General features: G+C 36.9%; 2 long non-coding RNA genes across 2 annotated transcripts in view; one reads left to right on the top strand and one right to left on the bottom strand.

The window, feature by feature from the left end:
- LOC113452035 (uncharacterized) overlaps window positions 1-10,624 on the top strand; it is a 31,892-nt gene extending 21,268 nt beyond the window's left edge. The window contains exon 3 of the long non-coding RNA XR_015741932.1: window positions 10,468-10,624. This is a non-coding gene — a long non-coding RNA (uncharacterized LOC113452035). The remainder of the gene's footprint in view (window positions 1-10,467) is intronic.
- Window positions 1-17,815, bottom strand: part of LOC148127104 (uncharacterized) — a 68,602-nt gene that overhangs the window by 33,538 nt on the left and 17,249 nt on the right. The gene's annotated exons all lie outside the window — the stretch shown is intronic.

The raw sequence follows: 17,815 nt of genomic DNA, 5'->3' as shown, positions 1-17,815 counted from the left end.
GGTAGTTCAGCAGGAGACACAGGTTTTACACTCATGTGAAAACACTAGCTAGTCAGAGGATGTCGGTCTTCCCCAACCCACCCTCTCCTAATGCGATTAAAATTAAAGTTCCCAGACACAAAAGGGGGGATAAGAAACAATGGATGGAAACTAATCAAGGAGAGAAGAAACCTGGAACTAAGGAGAAATTTCCTCCGTTATGTAAAACAGAATCAGGGCGGAGTTACATTGAGTTTCTTTCTCGAGTAAGTTCTCCTTTTCCAGGATTGAGCTGTTGTTTATTTAATGCTTTTGGCATCCTATTCCTCAAGGTTATCTCCGTAGTCCTCTGAATAAAAGCAGATTGAGTCAGGCTGGCAGTTAGAATGATTGATTATGTGCCATCAAAGTTTTTTTTTAATTTTTTTTTACTCCTAATGACCCCATAGGTAGAGTTTCTACACGAGGCTGGTCTCCTTGGTGACAATGGTAAAGGCTTCATACTGCACTAAGAAGACAATAATGAACCCATCTCTCCCTTTTTTTATTTTTAACCAAGAAAATCACAAGGATAGGAAGTTACACTAAGGCATCAGTAATCCAAGGCATGACTAGGAGGCAGTAAAAGGCTGGCTTTCTGACTCTCTTTGTTCCCATGTAATGATCAGGTTAAGTTTTGTAGCCCAGCTACTATAGTTTTCATGTGAAGTGTGATTCAATTACTCCTCAACTTGCCACCACTCATTTAAGGACTGAAGTTACAATGGCACTGAAAAAAAGTGACATGACTGTTTTTCACATGGCCGTTGCTGTAGCGTCCCAATGGTCATGTGATCAAAATTTGGGAGCTTGGCAAGTATTTAAGGATGGTTGCAATGTCCCAAGGTCGTTGTGACCTTTTGACAAGCAAAATCAATGGGGAAGCCAGATTCATTGTGGCAAGAAAACCTGTGGCAAGAAAACTTGTAAAAGGGGCAAAACTCACTTAACAACTGTTTTGCTTAACTAGAGACATTTTGAGCTCAGATGTGGTTGTAAGGGATTACCTATATTTGGTTGTAGGGCCAAAATATATGGTTAAATATGCACTTGATGCATAATAGCCTTCATGTTTTGCACACATATCCTACTGATATTCTGTGGAACGACCTGGCATTTGCTCATGATAGAGGCACCAGATTGTGTAAGTGTATTATTGTCTGAGGTTTTTTACTGGAAAGGTGATTCAAAACTACCATTAACTACCTCACAACAAAATCCTTCTTTTAAACACAGCATATACCCCTTCCCTTATTACAGGCTTGTCCCTTTCCCTGCCAGTTAGGCTTTGCTGAAGCTAAATTTTGCCACATCTACTTTCTGTTACAACAATCTGGCAAAGGCACCAAAATAATCTGGTAGTTTCAGAGAAGAGCAAGTGAGATAAGAAATGGTTTGGCATTCGAAAGACAGGGAAAATTTATAGAAGAGGAAGGAGTTAACTTTCCTCCAAAAGAGAAGTCTCTAGAGACTGACTCATTGTTTTCGTGTTACCATTGAGGCACAGCAAGTTTAGCTTAAATTAAAGGAAAGGATCAGTATTACATACTGGCCAAATTTCCTATCTGTAAGAATATGTGTGAAATGGGATAAGCTGTCAGAGGAAATTAGAAGATGTATTGTAAATAGGGTGAACAAAAAAAGTTGAAAAGGATGCCTAGCAGCCAATCCTTATATAAAGAATTGTCTCTTTTTCCTCTCCATGCTCCACTTTGTTTTTCTGATAGCCCTTATTGATTTATTCTCCTTTGAATTAGTTATAATTTATGTACAACCCAACTGTCATACACAACTGAAAGGATAACCTGATCATTACATGTAATGGCAATGAGGTTTTTGAGGTAAGTGGAATGTGAAAAGAGAGCTCCCTTATTTATTCAAAGGAATTTCTGCAAGATGAAACATTAATATCTAGATAGGCTTTTGGTGGATTTTCCTCTTTATAATATTATAATATTTGTTTATATAATATTTGTTTATACATATAGATAGTCCTTGAGTTACAATCATAATTGAGTGCACAGTATGGGTTGTAAGTGTGCAGATTAAATGGGTCACCACATAACTCTGTCTGAATTTTTTTGTGGTGGTCATTACATGAATGCAATGGACATTAAGTGAACCCATTGTACAATGGGAAGTAAACATCAGTTTCTGGCAACAAATGTTGTAAACATGTTCACGTAACTGTGGGATGTTGCAAATGGCCATAAATGCCGCATGACACAGGGATGAGACAGTTGTCAGAACTCCAAAGCCAGATTGTAAATGCCTCGGGGAGGTTCATCATCACTTTGAATGGTTGACCAGTAATTGCTTATTAAGTTGAGGACTGTCTGTACAAACAAACATTCTGTATGTTCTATATGGGAGTCAAGTATGGCAACCCTACGCAAAATGAACAAGCCTGTAAAATGAACAAACCACACTGTAGCTTGGTGCAATGTATGGATTCTGTTAGTATATACTTTTAGCTAAGTAGAACCTTGCATACACATCCTCCACTCATCTGCATTCAGTTCAGTTCAGGAGGGTTACTCTTACATTATTGGTTCCTTAAGTCATGTAATTATCTTTAGTAGGTGCCCCTAGCCATTTTAATTTTCAGAAAGTTGATCTTTTATATCAAGCTCAAGTGGCATTTGACTGGATTTTAACATTCAACAATTCTGTCCTCTTGCCTCTGAAATGTCATGCTTAATTTGAAATTGGCTTCCCAGTCAGTGTTTAAAAAGACTCTTAAGCTTTGCTGATTAATCTTGAGGTAATAATGTTAAAATGGAATGATCAGCTATACACAAATCTCATAATTAATTTTTTACAGTCAGCCTTTGAAAACGAGATTGTTGAATCATATCCTTGAATTTATTTACCTGCTCAAATCCTCCTTGCAGTTTGTTTTGTTTTGTTTCACTTTTAAGCAGCACAACAATCTCTAACCAGGCATCCTGGTAGCTGGCTGCGAATTTCTGATATGTACACTGTCAATACACACAGAGAATATTCTGTTGGCAGTCTTTATATGAAATATACATTATGTATGTTTGTGTGTTCATAGGCCCACCAGCTTAGCCTGTGGATGAGAGGGCTGCAATGAAAACGTATCTCAGCGGTGTATTTTTTCCTTCCACCTGGCAGGTGTGCCTAGACCTACAATTTTTAGAAGATAAAAATTCTGGGCATCCTTCTGTTTGGATCTGTGGTTCCATTCGCTGCAGTCTGTGTTTGTTTATGCCTGTATATATTTTTTGCTGACTAAGGGTGAAATGAGAGAGCAGGGAGCCAAGGTAGACATTTTCCTGGCATGGCTTGACCATCCTTATGCAATCTCACTTAGCAAAGCATTTAGCCCTTGTCTAAGTTGAGTCAATGGTTATTTACTCAAGAGAAGATTCAGCAAGAAAGTACGATAAAGCTCTGTCAGCAGCACTAATTGACTGGTTCCTCTTAACACGATCATTAGGGCGCCTATAAAAGATCTTTATCACCGGAAAATAGTCCAACAGATTGGATACTGCCATTTCCAAGTGGTAGTTTCTGCAATTCCCAGGTGAAAAAAGCCAATTCCTTTATCTGCTGAAGAACCTTTTTGTACACCTTAGAATATGGGTTGGTGATACTTAATGTTACACAGAGCAGAATCAGTGCAGGAGCTGGATTAGCTGAGCTGGAAGGTATTGCTTTTGAATTATTGCAGAGTCCTTCTGGTCTGTGGCTTTCATCTAATAAATCACATGGGATCATGTTTCTCAGGGGAGAAATGTGATCCATCTTTCGCTCAAGACTTTTTGAGGAGTGGTCCATAGCAGCGATGGGCGGAGTTAATTACAGTACAGCCAGCACGTCGGCTTGCAAGTCGCTGATCCGTCAGGGCTTGTGGCAATTTTAAAGAGTCAACCTTTTTTCTCTGACCTTTAATCTAAAATTGAAGAGCTGTGCTGAGCTCACCACTTCTTGGTCGCACTTGCCTCCTGAAGTGGTGGACAGCTGCTTTAGACAGAGCAGCCAGGCTTGGGCTAAATAATTTGTATTTTATTTTATTTTTTAAAAAAAATCCTCCTTCTCTCTCTGTCAGTGACAGTTATTTTTGGCGGGCTCAAAATGGCGGCCAGGGGAACTGATCAGGAATTGTCAGGTCCTCAGCAGAGTCGAGAGAGAGCTGCAAGAGGATCAGCTAAGCCCAGGTCTGCTGGTTTAGAGGCAGCTGCTAGAATTAGAGCCAAGGCCCTAACCCCTAAAAGACCTTCTAGGGCAGAGGAAAGACAGGCTAGGCACAGAAAGAAGGCCTTGGATAAAGATTCTTTCACAAGAACCAAAAGTAGAGAAAAGTAAGGATTTACACTTGGGCAGGAAAAACCAAATGTACATATTAGGTAAAATCTGGCTCAAAAGCAGTAACTGCGAGAGGGATCTTGGAGTCCTAGTGGACAATCATTTAAATATGAGCCAGCAGTATGCTGCAGCTACCAAAAAAAAGCCAATGCAGTCCTTGGTTGCATCAACCCTGGGATAGCATTAAGATTATGTGCCAGGTAAAGAAGGAGGGACAGAGTCAAGATCACATGAAGTATTAGCACCACTTTATAAAACCTTAGTTAGACCACACCTGGAATACTACATCCAGTTTTGGTCACCACATTATAAAAAAGATGTTGCAGCTTTGAAAAGAATGCAGAGAAGAGCAATGATGATGATAACATCCTGGAGACTAAAACATATGAAGAACAGTTGCAGGAACTGGCTATGGCTAGTCTAGAGAAAAAGAAAGACTGGGTGCAATGTGACAGCAAGGCTCTAATATTTGAGGGGCTACCACAAAGAAGAGGGGGGTCAACCTATTCTGCAAAGTACCAGAAGGCAAGACAAGGAACAATGGATGGGAACTAATCAAGGAGAAGAAGCAACCTAGAAATAAGGAGAAATTTCCTGACAGTGGGAACATTTAACCAGAGGAATGGCTTGCCTTCAGAATTTGTAGATGTTTCATCACTGGGGCCTTTTAAAAAGAATCTGGACAGTCACTTGTCTGAAATGGTATAGTTCCTGCTTGAACAGGGGTTGGACTAGAAGACCTCCAAGATCCCTTCCAACTCTATTATTCTATAGAAGCCGCAATACATTTTGGTGAACATAGCCCAGCTTCTTTTACGCTTTCTTGTAAAGATAAAACTTAGGAGGTGAACCAGGCTTCTTGGAGAAAAGGCAGGATAAAAATAATCATCGGATCAAATCATTGTTCTAGTGGAGAGAGGGGGAACACTCTGCATATTTGATAACTGCATTGTGGGCAAAAATGTGATGCTGAAACTATTTCTGGCATGGAGATTCAGCAATGAGAAAAGCTTCAGCTGTGCTATATAGTAGACGTTAAACTGCTGTCATTTGATTGGTCTACATTACTTCAGCCTTAACAACAAAACAGCTTTGATTGCTAATTCATTTCTGGCTCCAGTACAGGAGGGTGGTATTTCCCTTTGAAGACTCCTTATAACTTGAGAGCAAAAGGAGTCCTTTTCTTTAAGGCAAGCTGTCCAGTGACTTAAATACTTCTATTGAAGTTCTACTCTAAGGGTTATTTTCTTTAGAAAATGTACTTGTCGGGGCCAAGCAGAGGGCTTTTTCAGTGGTGGGTCCCAGCTTCTCCAATACTCTTGTTAAGACAATGTGCCAAACACGTCTATAGTAGCTTTTAGACACCATATGAAACCATTTTTACTTAAACATTTTAAAATTGCTGTTTCTCAACGTTGGGCTTGATTCTGAAGCTTTTTGATAGACATGGCTTATTACATGTTGTGATTTTTTTGGAGAAGTCTTACTGGACAAATGATAGATAAAAATAATGTATATAATAATTCAACAATATCCCGAAAGAAACACCTCTTCCTGCGTTTCTGTGGGCAACTTCAAAGTGTATCAAGGCTCCCAGATAGGCTTAGTTTAAAATTATTGGATGTTATGGCTCAAGATCTGCAGATGAGTTTGAGATTTCTCTTCTGCCTTGGTAGTAGGCCTTTACAGCATCCTCAGAGGAGAAGGTAAGAGGGGGCCAGACTGTCAAAAGCAGCATAACAATGTCACAATGCAAGTCCACACAGGTCCCCAAAGGGTGGAGTGCAACTAATGCCACAATCCTGCTTTCAATCTTTTGCTGAAACCAACAGGATCCTGCAGACATAGCTGGTAGTCTCTAGATTCTGGACTGCAAGTCTAGGCAACCAGTTCGTTTGATTTGCTTACAAAATGGCAATTCCTTTTGAAGACCCCAGTAGCAAACTATTTGGGGGTGGAGGGAGGTGTTGCTTTTTATAGGGAGCAATGCTTTGGAACCAGAAGGAAAGAGGTTAAATGCCACTGAGAAGCATGGGGTAATGAGCTGGCAAAGACTCCAGTGAGCTAGAGCAGGAAGTTGCATCACTCACAGCTGTCAGCTGGTGAAGGAATCAATGGGACTGCAGGATGTATATGAGATGAGTGGAAGGAAAGAAGAAGGTATACACAAAACATTTCCGAAATGGTAATCTTTAGGCCTTCCTATACATATTTCCCTTGTATAGAAGAGAGAGAGACAGAGACAGAGACAGAGATCTCAATTCAGAGCTGAAGAAGCTTTTTGGATGAGAAGCAAAATGTCTTTAAAGAAAAACCAGAAAGTCCAGTTGCCTCTTGGAAAAGCACGTTTGGGTCCACAATTCAAAGTAGGGTATTACACTCCACCTCTCCATCTATGTTCTGTTCTAAAATGGAGGAGGCTGCATTTGTTAGATTCTTGCTAACTTGTTCTTGCCTCTTCTATAAGAAGAATACCAGATGCTCAAAGCCACAGCATGGTTTCTTTTTGAATTAAAAAAGTATACAGCAGGGCTCCTACAATCATTTATAGCATAAACCCACATGCTAAACCATGAACTAGGATTTCTGCAATATATCAAGCCATAAACTAGCTGAACATGGCTTGGTTGCTTGTTTAATTACTTAAAGAACCTCTCTGGCCACCTTCTCACTAAGCAACTCTGGAATAGCTAACAAGGTATATAAACCTCCAAAGAAGAAAATCAATATAGTAATAAAATAAGATGAGATAAGACATATTGCCGGCATCTTGAATAAACCCACCCAAAATCTCATGACTTTTTAAAAATTCATGGCCCAGCATGACATGAGGCTGCTTCAACAGAAATACTGGTATGTTTCATTTGGTTGGAAGAGATGAAGTTTTTCTCACTGAAAGCAATAGCTGTGCATCTTAGTCCAAGAATCTCATAATGGGATGCAATAGTTTACAGGTTTTATAGAACCCCTTTGGAAATTTTAATGTAGAAAACAAATACCATTGTACCAATTGCTACAGTGTGGGAAGAAGTGGTTGTGAAGAGCAGTGGGAAGAAGGCTGTCTGTCTGTCTACCAATCACATTTAGGGACTGTCACAAACCTGAGGAACTTTTAATACTTCATAAGATAAAACAAGAGAAACAATACATAAAAAGCTACCTTCATGGGAAAATGCTATTAGATTTGTAAACAAAAAAAGGAGGAAACTTGGTAGCAGCCATTCTAAGTAATAAATCTACTTTGAAGCTATTTTGTGAGCTTTGGGTAACTTTTTTGGATGTGTAAAATCTGTGAATTGGACAAGATGTAACCGAACTCCTTCCAATTCCAATGTATCTCTGTTCCTTTGATGTCTACAATAACTGCAAGGAGTATACATCTTTCCATCGCCCCTGCCCCCCTCCCCACACCATTTAGTCAAAACTGAGGAAGCTTCTTGGTTGAGAAGCAAAATGTCTTCAAGGAAAATAGAAAGAAAATCCAGTTACCTTTCAGAAAAGTACCTTTGGGATAACCATGACTTGGAATAACTAAGAATCTCAATAAACATTTACATATCTTCAAGGAGTGGAGAGAGTACCGATGTCAGCCTTGGAAGCCATATTTTAGTTAGAAGCTTCGAGGCTGCCACAATTAGTGCCTGGGAATTTGGGAGGGGGGATTTCGTAAAGAGGTGGAAGATTAGACACAACAACATTCTTCTCATTGAGTCAAGGACAATTTACCTTGCATCTGGAGAGGATGGTGGTGGATTGGACCATGTGATGGACTGGTGGGGGCAGGGGATGGGCTTTTGATTTTCAGTTAGGAAGGGAAAACCCGGAACTCCCAGATTCGGGTTTTCCCAGATGTGCCAATATGACTTCTTCGATAAATTTTTTACTTGGATGAACTTTGTTTCTGAGAGCTGAATGAAATGGGGAGCTTCATTGGAATGCTGACAACCAAGCCCTGTGGCACACCACAGAGGAGCAGCTATGGGCTGGCCCTCTCACTTCCTATTGACATTGATTGGGACTGGCTTGGTGAAAGGAGCCAAAACTGGACTGTCTCAAGCCCAGTCCTGCAGCCAGCCCAAAAGGGTACCATGATGGATGATATCAAAGGCTGCTGAGAGATCAAGGAGATAGAGGATGGGGACATGACCCCCACCCCACTCTCGCCAGAGATTATCAGCAAATGCAATCAATGCTATTTCTGTCCCATAACCTGATTGAAAGGGATCCACTTAGTAAGCTCTTTACATAATGACCGATTGCTGGTCACAACTGTGATGATTAAATGAAGATTATCTGTATTGTGGAATATAGTATATGCAGTCATCATTTCCTTGGAGGTTATGCACTGGAGTGTTAATAGTCCATTTCAGATTTCAGTGCTATCTATCCTGCATAGGCACATTGAAAGGAAGATCAGCTTGGTTCTCATTATATGTGCCTTCACTGACTTTTCTGCATTATGTTCATGGTATGGTTGCAGAAGTGATATTCAGCAGGTTCTTACCAGTTCTGGAGAACTGGTAGCAGAAATTTTGAGTAGTTCAGAGAACCAGCAAATAACACCTATGATTAGAGATTTTACAGTAACCTTCTCATGCCACACCCCCAAGCTACACTCACAGACCCAGTAGTAAAAAAATTTGAATCCCGCCACTGTATGCTGATGCATTTCTCTGTGAGAGGAGGCAAAGCCTGCATCTGTGGAGTTGCCCTTCCCCCCATTACATACTTTGCTGGAATCATGAACATCTGGAATGATGTTCTGAAATATTGCAGATATATGAATCATTAGAAGGATACAGGTATCTAGGTATTATAATCAATCAAGTCTGTAATGAGGTAGCTGCAGTGGTGGGATTCAAATAATATAACAACTGGTTCTCTGCCCTAATGATTTCTTCCAACAACCAGTTCACCAAACTGCTCAGAAACTTAACCGGTTCTCCCAAAGTGGTGTAAATTGACTGAATCCCATCACTGGGTAGTTGCCTCTTTAGTAAATACTCTTTTTATAAGAGGGAGATACATTTTTTTGCTCCTCAAAATGCCTTACCTCCATATAGTACATAGAACTGTCTAAATTTAGTGTATTTCATCTGTGTTGCAATTTATACATTACCCTTAGATCAAAGCATCTCTTGTGAACTGTCCATTTAGAAAAAAAATATGAACTACTAAAGGACATTTCCCATCTGGAATAACTTTTGACAAAATTATGATAAATCTGTTCACTGTAGCCAAACTGTAAATTTACAGCATCATAATAGAGAAGTGACTTTCCACTGATAATAAATTTAACAGTGGTATATACAAAGGAAATAGTATTCTAGCTATGTAATGACTGATGGAACTTCGCTCGTAACATGAAGTTTACGGAAGTAGTGTAATTTAGAGACAGATAATAAATTGAATAAATATAAGAGAGATATTAATTCGGAATTTGTCTAGAGTCTGAAATATAATTATTTTGCAAAGATATCCATTTATATGATTGATTGATTGATTGATTGATTATATGTCATCAAGTCATTTATGACACCTAACAATCTGTTTTTCTCCATGGCAATCTGTCTCTAATCTGATCTTTCAGACCTTTGAATGGAGCCTATTACCACTGTAATTGAGTCTATCTACCATCCTGCTACAATCCTCTTCTTCCCTTTCCTTTCATTTTTCCCAGCATTATAACCTTTTCAAGAGACCAAGATCTTCGCATTGTGTCCAAAATAGGCTAATTTGAATCTGATCATTTATGCATCAAGAGAATGCTGGATTGATTTGTTCAATGGTCCATCAGTTCATTTTCTTGGTTGTCCTTGGTATTCTTGGGATCCTTCTCCAAAACATCTATTTATGTGCCATTCTTTAAATTGCACAATCAGTCAAGCAGTGCCCTAGATCATCTTAATAATTTGATTCTTTTTACTGTTGTAAAACTCACATTGGGCTTTATACTTTATGCTTCTTCTTTTTTTGCACTTTATTATCTGTGGATTGTCATTGATACGAAGAATGAAACCAAGAATCTGCAACTGTTTTTCATGAGTCATTGTGTGAAGAGCTTTTGATTGTGTGGCAAAAACATCTGGATTTAACTTGTGACTCAATTGCTTGCAGGTTACTTTCCTCTATTTTTGGAATCCCGGCCATTCTTACAACCATGGAGAGTATGGCGGTGCTTGACTCTGTGGGTGTAGGAGACCTGGTGCTGTTGGAGCCACTGACTGAAGACACATTGATGCAGAACTTGAAGAAACGCTTTGAACATCAAGAAATCTATGTAAGTGGAGATGGGAGGGATACAGAGAACAACTGATCTGGGAGCCTTTTCACTTTAGGTCAAAAAGATTAGAGCCTGCAAAGATCTACTATGATGCACGTGATCAGAGCAACTACTTTCACTGTCACAACCACCATTACTATGCTAAAAAGGAAAAGGAAAAACACAAAGAGCCAAGCGGTTTTCCTAAACGTTTTCAGGGGCTGATTATTAGGCTTTGCTGAAGAATGAAAGAAAATGCTATAAAAGGAAAGCAGGGCATCTCAACGGGAAGAGGATCCATGTATCTTCTGTTCCTTATTGTGGATGGACAACTTCCACCAATTAAACCCTCAGATAGGGGACACCTTCCATTTGGAGAGCAGCCACCTCTCGGAATTGAAATGAATCACTACACTACTTTTACTATTACTACTACTACTACTAACTACTACTACTACTACTACTGTTGGTCACACAGTCAGCCAGACTGGTTATGGGATTTTCATTTACCTAGTAAGTGCTTCCCAAGACTTGAGATAGGCAGATATATACATTTTTTAAATAAATTTTTATTGGTTTTTAAAACAAACATAAACAAACAAAACATAAAAACATCAGGCCATCTTCCATATATGTACATACAGTGTGCCAGTTGGTTTACAAATTGTTTTGTGCTTCCATTTTGTAGTCTTCAATTACAGTTACATTGTATATGATCTCGTATTTTCAATCCAATATTAAATATATTGGTATCATTATTAATCAATCATTTGGCTATACTTTTATTCATTCATGCTTTAGGAAATAATCATATTTTACTTAATTTGTTTTGTGACAATTCATATTATCATCCCAAATCTATCCTAAAATCATTTTGTAGATATAATAAGAAAAGAATACATCTTTATATATTTAGTATTTTCTAAAAGTCTACGTATTTCGTTACTATACTTTATTGTCTAACCATTGATAGAATAGATCCCAAACTTTATAAAATTGTTTATCATCCTGTTCTCTAATTTCAAATGTCAATCTGCTCATTTCAGCACATTCCAATATTTTCTTAATAATTTCCTCCTGTGATGGAATTTTCTCATTTTTCCAGTTTTTTTAGCAAATACAATCCTAGCTGCTGTTAATACATTTACAATCAGGTATTTCAAATCTTTACTATATATTTCAGGTAAAATTCCCAATAAAAAAATCTCTGGTTTCAAATCTATATGTTTTTTTGTCATTTTCTCCAACCACATGTGGATTTTAGTCCAGTATTTTTTAGCATCTGCACAAGTCCACCACATATGGTAATATGAGCCAGGTATCTGATAACATTTCCAACATTTTTCAGATTTATTCTTGAACATTCTTGGTATTCTTGTCGGAGGGAAATGCCATCTGTAAAACATCTTATACAATTTTATTTTATATGCTGTTGACATTGTCATTTTATAATTTTGAGACCACAATTTTTGCAATTTCCCTAAATCAATCCCATATCCAAAATTCTTCCCCCAAGCAATCATTGTTTCTTTAACTTGTTCTTCTTCTAATTTAATTTCTAATACATATCCATACAATTTTTTAATCACCTTTTCATCAGTACCTGTCAAAATCTTATCTAAATCAGTCAGTTTATCATAGAAACCTTCTGTTTTAGAATCTTTATCATACCTTGAATGTATTTGCGCATATGAAAACCAATTCATCTTTATACTTTGTTCCTCTAGTTTTTGTATAGATTTAAGTTCACCCTTTGTCTTGATAGCATATTCTTTGTCAAGATCATTGTCTTATCCTTATTTATTTTCAAACCAGCCACCTTTCCATATGTCTCTATTTTTTCTATCAATTTTGATGCTGTTTCTAGTGGGTCTTCTAAAATAAAAACCAGATCATCTGCAAATGCTTGCAACTTAAATTCTTCCTTTTTAATTTTCATCCCTTTTATATTCTTTTCATCTCTAATATTTCTATTTAGCACTTCCAAAGTTAACACAAACAACAGAGGTGATAGTGGGCACCCTTGTCTTGCTCCTTTTCTTATATCAATAGAGTCTGTCAGTTCTCCCTCTATCATTACCTTTGCCGTTTGCTTATGATATATAGCTTCTATTGCTTGAATAAATTTTCTAGCAAAGCCCATCTGTTCCGGCAATAACAACATGAATTACCAATTCACATTATCAAATGCCTTCTGTGCATCTAGAAATATCAAAACCATTTGTTTTTCAGGATGTGACTCGTAGTATTCCAAGGTGTCCAAGATTACTCTCATATTGTCTTTAATTTGTCTCTTTGGCAGAAATCCATTTTGATCAGGATGGATAAAATTATTTAAGTATTTTTTAAGTTTTTCTGCCAATATTGAAGCAAAAAAATTATAATCTGCGTTTAGTAGGGAAATGGGTCTATAGTTATTAATTTGTAATGGGTTGGCCTCCTCCTTTGGAATAAGTGTAATATAAGCTTCTGACCATGTTTTAGGTATCTTCTTCTTTAACATAACTTCATTCATAACTTCTAGCAATGGAAGATTCAACGATTCTTGTAATGTTTTGTGAAATTCTGCCGGAAGTCCATCTGGGCCTGGTGCCTTTCCATTATTTTGCTTCTTGAGTCCTTCAGTTAACTCCATCATTGTTATATTGCTTTCTAACATTGTTTCAATCTCTTTAGATATCTGGGGTAACTTAGCATTCTGTAGGTACTGTTTGACTCTTTCCTCACAATATTCTCTTGTGTGTATAATTTCCCATAATAGTCTCGAATGATTTCCTTCTTCTCTTTACTACCATAGCAAACTTGGCCTTGATCATCTATTAATTGCAATATTTTCCTTGATTCTTTCTCCTTTTTCAATTTATATGTTAACCATCTACCTGGTTTGTTTGCATCTTCAAAGTAATTCTGTTTAGCACCTCTAATTTTCTGTGCTAATTCTTCTTTCTATTTGACCCATTTTGTGTTTGGTTATATCAATTTTTAACTTAATGTCCTTTTTCTGTGGCATTTTCTGTAACTCTTTTTCAAGTCCTTTATACTCATCTTCTAATGCCTTAGAGGCTAATCTTTTCATGGTATTTCTTTTCCTTGTATAGTCTATTATCAAGCCTCTGGCATATGCCTTCATTGTATCCCATACATTCTGGATTGATGTATCTTCTTTTTTGTTTTCTTTAAAGAAAAAAGGCAGTTCTTTCTCCATCCACTGTGTAAAGTCTTTTTCCTTTAAAATAGTATTATTTAGCGTCCATCTAGATCTTCTTCTTTGTCCTTTCTTTTAATTGTCATTGGATTGTGATCTGCCCAAGTACTTGTTTCAATATTTATTTCTTGAATATTAGTTAACAATTCTGTTAACATCCATATCATATCTATTCTGGACCATGATAAGCGTCTACTTGAGTAGAAGGTGTTTTGTTTAGTTTTAGCATTTCTTTCTCTCCATGTATCTTTTAAGTTTATTTCATCTACCATATTAAAAAAAGATTTAGGGAGAGTCTTTCTGTTTTGCTTTATTGTTTTCTGTGCTGTATAGTCCAGTTTGTTGTCTACAATTCCATTAAAATCTCCCATCATAAGTATATTAGCATAGTCCAGTTCAATTATTTTGATATGTAATTTTTTATAAAATTCTTGTTTGTCATTCGGGGCATAGATTGCAATCAGGAGTGTTCTTATATTAGTATCCATTATTTCCACCGTTAGTATTCTTCTGTCGTCATCAGTATAAATCAATTTTGCTGGAATGGTCTCTTTAATATATAAAACCACTCCTCTTTTCTTGCATTGTGTCAAGGAGGTAAATATTTTCCCTAGTTTTGGCTGTATCAACAATTGTTCATATTGCTTTTTAATATATACTTCTTGTAGGCAGATTATATCAAATTTTAATTTCTCTAATTTATGGAAAGTTTTCCTTCTTTTAATGCCTGAATTAAGTCCATTTATATTAATTGTAATCAATTTTTTCTCTTCCATGGTTATATTTTATAATTAGGTTTGGCAGCTCTCATGGATCTTGGTTCACGTTGTCCTTTGGCTTCCTCCTTTCCACCTACTGCACCTTCCTCTTTTTCAGCCATCATTTGGCAGTCCTCTTGGAATTCAATTAGTGAAATTTCTTTTTCTGCCTCTTCCTCTTTCCCTCTGAAAAATTCTGTATAAAATGATTCAGCTTTCTCAACTGAATCAATTCTGTATCTCTGTTCTTGCCATGGTAATATTAAACCTTCTGGAATCAGCCATCTATAATTCACCTCTTTTTAAAGTAGCAATTTGGTCAAGAATTGGTATTTTCTTCTCATCTCTCTCACTATTCTGGGTACTTGTTTCAAAACCACAATCTCCTTATCTTTATATTTCAATGTTTTCTCTCTTGCCACTTGCAATATTTGCGTTTTAATGGCTTTCTTTGTAAATCTGATGTGAACTTCTCTTGGTAGGCTATTTCTCATTGCGTATCTTGTGAAGACTCGATAAACCTCATCTATTCCATCCATCATCTTCTCTTCAGTTATTTCCAAAGCTTCAGTCAATATTTCTATCATTATCTCGGCTAAATTTTTGTCCTTTTTCTTCCTCTATGTTTTGGAATCTGAGATAAAATTCTGATCTGTCCATCTCCCATCTCAGCATACCACTTTTATCTTGTTCAACCACAGTTAATCTGGTATCAATGTCTTCAATCTTCTTATCTCTTTGTTTATCTTCTTCTTCGATTTTTAGTAGTCTCTCATCATACTTCATCATCATTTGTTGGATGTTCTTGACTATTTCATCGGTTTTCCCTGTTCTTTGTTCAATGTCCTCTGTTCTTTGTTCGATGTTCTCTATTCTCTTTTCAATATTCTCTGATCTTGTTTGAATGTTTTGAATTCCTTGCATAATCATCTGCAGGGTCACTTTTTCTTTTTCTTGTTCTTTCTCTTGCCTTAACATTGTCTGTATTGAACGTTGTCCTCCAGATGGTGGAGAGGAGGAAGTAGAAGTTGAAGAACCAGTAGCTGTTAATTTCCTACTCATTTCAAACAATTCAAAATCTTCAGTTTCTTCTAGACCTTAATCCAATTGTGAAGTAACCAACTGCGATTCCAAATAAAAAGAGTAGGGAAAAAGAAGCCAAATAGTAATAATAATAAAAAACGAAAAAAGAATTTCTTCAGGTTCTTGTATACCTTAATCCAATCGATTAGTTAGATAACAATGAAAATTCAAAAATGAAGGAAAAAACCATAAACATACACAAAGGAGAAAAAGTTGTAAAATCCTAAAAAAGACAGAAAAGTGAAGAATAAAAAGCTTTAAAAAAGGAAAAATTCTTCAGGTTCTTCAACACCCTAATCCAATTAAGAGGTCTCAAATATAAAAGACTGCATAAGAGAAAAAGAAAAAAAAGCCAGGAAGATAAAAAGAAAGAAAAAAACAGTATTGGAGGTAGATGGGAAAACAAAAATACCAGAAAGTCAAAAAGAGAAAAAGAAAAAAAGGCTACTCCCTTAAAAAGAAAAGGCAGGGAGTCATTAATACTAAAACTTTTCTTTTAAAATAAAAAACAAATGTAAAAAATTAACTTCCAAAGACAAGCATAAAGGAAAAAAAAAAGCAAAGACAAGTTCCAAAGAACTACAAGTCCAAATAGCTATTTCAAAAAGTAAACTGTTGAGGAGGGGTAGCACAGTTTAGGAAAAATCAAGAAAACACACTGCACTTTGTTTAGTTATCCAAGGCTCTTGTTATAACACTCTTCTCCAGAAACTTGTCACCTTTTCTTTTCCCATAAACTTCAACACCAGACTCCAACTGTTGATAGAAAACCAGAAAAGCACCTGCAATAATACACTCCCATGCTCTTCCCTCTATCTAATCAAATAGCAACGTCCTTGAAAAAAAAGTCTCAGTTCTTTCTTTCTCAGCTTTGTCTGGTCACAAGAGAAATAGAATATTTCCAAGCCTCTAGTTGGCGGTGTTACAAAGTTTCTTTACTTTCACTCTCCCACTCCTTTTCCAAGCAAAATACAATAAGAATTAATAAAAAGAAAGAAAAAGATATTTTTAAAAAAGAAATAACTAAAAGGGAGTCTCTAGCCTAAAATGGTTACAAAATCAAAAAGGAGGGGAAAAAATAGATGGAAAAGAAAAACCAGTCCAGTTTCAAAATATAAGATCATGTATAAAAAATCCAGCAATGAGAAAAAACCATTACTTTGACATTTCTGTTTAAAATTGCCGCTTAATCACTTCTGTCAAAACTTTTACAGACTCATAGTCAGCAGAGAATAACTAATAGCAATGCAAAAATTAATGGAAACATTCAAGTTAACTTGTTTGTACCTCCTAAGTACTAATAATTTGTTCCTTGTATCATTGCCATTTATTTATACAGAGTGCACAAATATTTAATAAAGGATTTGAGATAAAAAGATCCCAGCTCATAGAAGATTATTCTTTTAAAAAAAAAATCCATTACACATCCAGATTTAACTGAGCCTAATTGCCTTCTCATTCGTGGCAGGTGGCAGCACCTTGCCAAGCTTTGTTGATCTCAAAAAAAAAAAAAAACAAAAATGGGAGGAAAATCTCCACAACAGTAAGAGAGCAATAGAGTGAGATCTGGCTTGGACTCGGATAGGAGACAATGTTGTTGGAATACAATGTCCATTGATGGGTACCACAAGAATTTATTCTTCTAGAATCACCACATATCAGACAAGATGGAGCAGAGGGAAGATGGGGAAGTGGAGGAGCTGTGGGAAAAGGCAGCAAGGGAAAGGCCAGTTAAGCAGGGCAGATAGATGTCAAGGCTCCCAAACCAAGAAAGATATGATGAATTTCATATTATTCCTCAGCTATTGACAGAACTAAAGCAAACTACCTGCATCATTATAAACATTCTCTGAGAACTTTTAGGAGGACTTGATCCTTTTTCTCCCAACCAAGTTATCTAAACTTTGCTGCCTCTTCTTTCTCTGGAATGCAGCCCCTCCCACCCCAGACTCCAGACTCCCTTCCATCACAACAGGGTCCCACTTCACCAGATTCCTCCTATTTAGTACAGGTAGTCCTTGACTTACGACCACAATTAAGCCCCAAATTTCAGTTGCTAAGTGAAGTAGTTGTTTTCTGACTTTTGTCCCATTTTACGACATTTCTTATCACAATTATGAAATGAATCACTGCAGTTGTCAAGTTAATCACACAGTT

Source organism: Pseudonaja textilis, chromosome 2, assembly GCF_049901715.1.
Source record: "Pseudonaja textilis isolate UNSWEBS1 chromosome 2, rPseTex1.2, whole genome shotgun sequence".
In the NCBI taxonomy this organism is placed as follows: domain Eukaryota; kingdom Metazoa; phylum Chordata; class Lepidosauria; order Squamata; family Elapidae; genus Pseudonaja; species Pseudonaja textilis.
This window is presented reverse-complemented; position numbering and strand designations above follow the sequence as displayed.